The sequence below is a fragment of the Temnothorax curvispinosus genome, unplaced genomic scaffold (genome assembly GCF_003070985.1).
Source record: "Temnothorax curvispinosus isolate PA1 unplaced genomic scaffold, ASM307098v1 QBEX01017732.1, whole genome shotgun sequence".
In the NCBI taxonomy this organism is placed as follows: Eukaryota; Metazoa; Arthropoda; class Insecta; order Hymenoptera; family Formicidae; genus Temnothorax; species Temnothorax curvispinosus.
This window is the reverse complement of record NW_020227512.1, coordinates 1-2,286: the sequence shown is the minus strand read 5'-3', so window position 1 is coordinate 2,286 and position 2,286 is coordinate 1. Positions and strand designations below refer to the sequence as shown.

The window sequence follows — 2,286 nt, the reverse complement described above, 5'->3', positions numbered from 1 at the left end:
TACATACATACATACATACATACATACATACATACATACATACATACTTTCTCTTCTGTTGTTTCGCTTCGAATTTGATGTTTTCCACAGAAACAAAGAAAGCGGAAAAGGAATGGAAAATTTTTTTGACTAATTTATCGAGTGGAGAGAAAGGGAGAAAAAAAGAGAGAGAAAGTGCGCGCGTGAGCTGTGAGCGTTTCGGCCACGCTGTCGAGTTTAGTGGCCTGAAGTGTGCGCAATTCGATTGCCTCTTTCATGTGACTCCGTGGCGCAACGGTAGCGCGTCTGACTCCAGATCAGAAGGTTGCGTGTTCAAATCACGTCGGGGTCAAGAATCTTTTTTTTTCTTTTTTTAACTTTTGCATATCTGTATTAAATCGGAAATCGGAGATTTAAAGATAAAAAGTTTTTTTAATGTGAGAAAAAAGTTAATAAGTTTATGTGTTTTAAAAGTAACTAGTTGAAGTTAAAAATTACTCATTTTAAATTAATTATATAAGCTAATAAAAATTAAATAAAAAAGTTATTTTTTAACTTTTTTATTTAACTTTTAACTAATTAACTAAATAACTAAATAACTAAATAGTTATTATCCAACTTTACACATATATCTATATATTATACATGTACACTTTTTCTTTATAAATATAATTTAATTTATTAAAATAATAATTACACGTATTATCACAATCCTACTATTACAATAATACATCCTCTATATTAAATATTACAATCTGTAATATGCTAATATATATTATCTGTGGTATCACCATATTATTTCAATAATAACAAAATTTTTTAACATAAAATAAAAATATTTTTTAAACAAGTCTTTGAAAAATCTGTGAAAAATAAATAATTTCGGCTATATCTCCGAAATTTCTTTTCAATTTCGGCCGAAATCAAAACCCAACCAAAACTCCGATTTTTCGCCGAAACTGGCCAAAATTGAAATTCGCTTTGGGCGCTTTCGTACCGAAAAAGCATCAGTCTATCTTTATTGCTCATTACACGTACGTTACACGTTGAAAAAAGATGGAGTGTTTTGAATGCTTTCAGCACGAAAGTGTCCAAAGCGAACGCAGCCTCTATCGGCTCTATCTGTTGTAACGCACGTGTGTATGTACTACAACGTTTTTGGAATCAGACAATTGCAAGTCCGTTTCTCGAGTACGCTCTTCGTAGGCTGGGTTCGGGGAGCGCGCTTTTAGCGCTATGAGCGTGCTCTGTCCTTGTTCAACTTTCAGTAAGTAACAGAGACAGAATGACGTTGCGCTAATAGCGTCTCCCCGAACGCAGCCGTAGTCGCACCTTCTGCGTTCCGAAATGCGGATATATATATATATATATATATGTATAATTAGGCGGAGAGAAATATGAAATGTGCAGAGAGTTCTTGCGAACATGGACGTAAAGCCCGATGTCCACGATGCAAGAACTGTGTCCAAGTTTCGGTTTAAGCCAATAAAACTGCTACTTTTCTGTAAGAGCTGCAAGTTGATTGGCTTAAATCGAAACTTGGACACAGTTCTTGCATCGTGGACACCGGGCTTAAGAACACTAATCGGAGATGTAACGATTTGCAGGCAATGATGAACGCGATTCTTGTGCAGCATCACCTTCTTCACTCGGAGATGTAGGAAGTGTCCCATGTGGAACATTTCTATATATGTATATACAAAGATATGTTAGAAATCTGATCAAAATACATAACAGATGACGTTATTATAAAAATGTTGCAATAACATTTTTTTGCATAAATAATTAAAGTAACCTACACATCGTTTCGTGCATCATCTTGATCCTTCCTTCTTTTTTGAGGTTACTGGCACCGGGCGGTTAATAGAGGCTGCGGTTTACTTGACGCTACAAATGCTTTCAATGAAGAAAGAAGGAGAAGAAGAATGCTCCGAAGTATTTGTAGCGTCAAGTGGACCGCAGCCAGAATCGATTATTTCCATCACAGTTTTCTATCGCAACGCCATCTGTTTCTATACAAGACATTGCTTCTTGCGCAAAGAACTTGGTTCAATTTCTTTGTCCAATTTCTTGTATCGTGGACACAGAGCTTAAGTGGAGAGGAAAAAATGCTCGGAGACGATTGTGTATCTTGAAACGAGGTGAAAATTACAAAAGTGAACATTTTACTAGATTTCCACAAATGAAATCGTAGATACGCTAGTGAATTTCCTCACTTTTGTAATTTTCACCTCATTTAAGGGGATCCTAAAGTGAAGGCTGAACTTCCTCGACGTCGGTAATGTCAACATTTCTAATTCTGTTTTC

At 35.7% G+C, this 2,286-nt stretch overlaps 1 non-coding gene across 1 annotated transcript; it reads left to right on the top strand.

Moving 5' to 3' along the window:
• Positions 1–259: 259 nt before the first annotated feature.
• Positions 260–331, top strand: Trnaw-cca. The gene has a single exon. It is a non-coding gene; the product is annotated as a tRNA-Trp (tRNA).
• Positions 332–2,286: the final 1,955 nt, after the last annotated feature.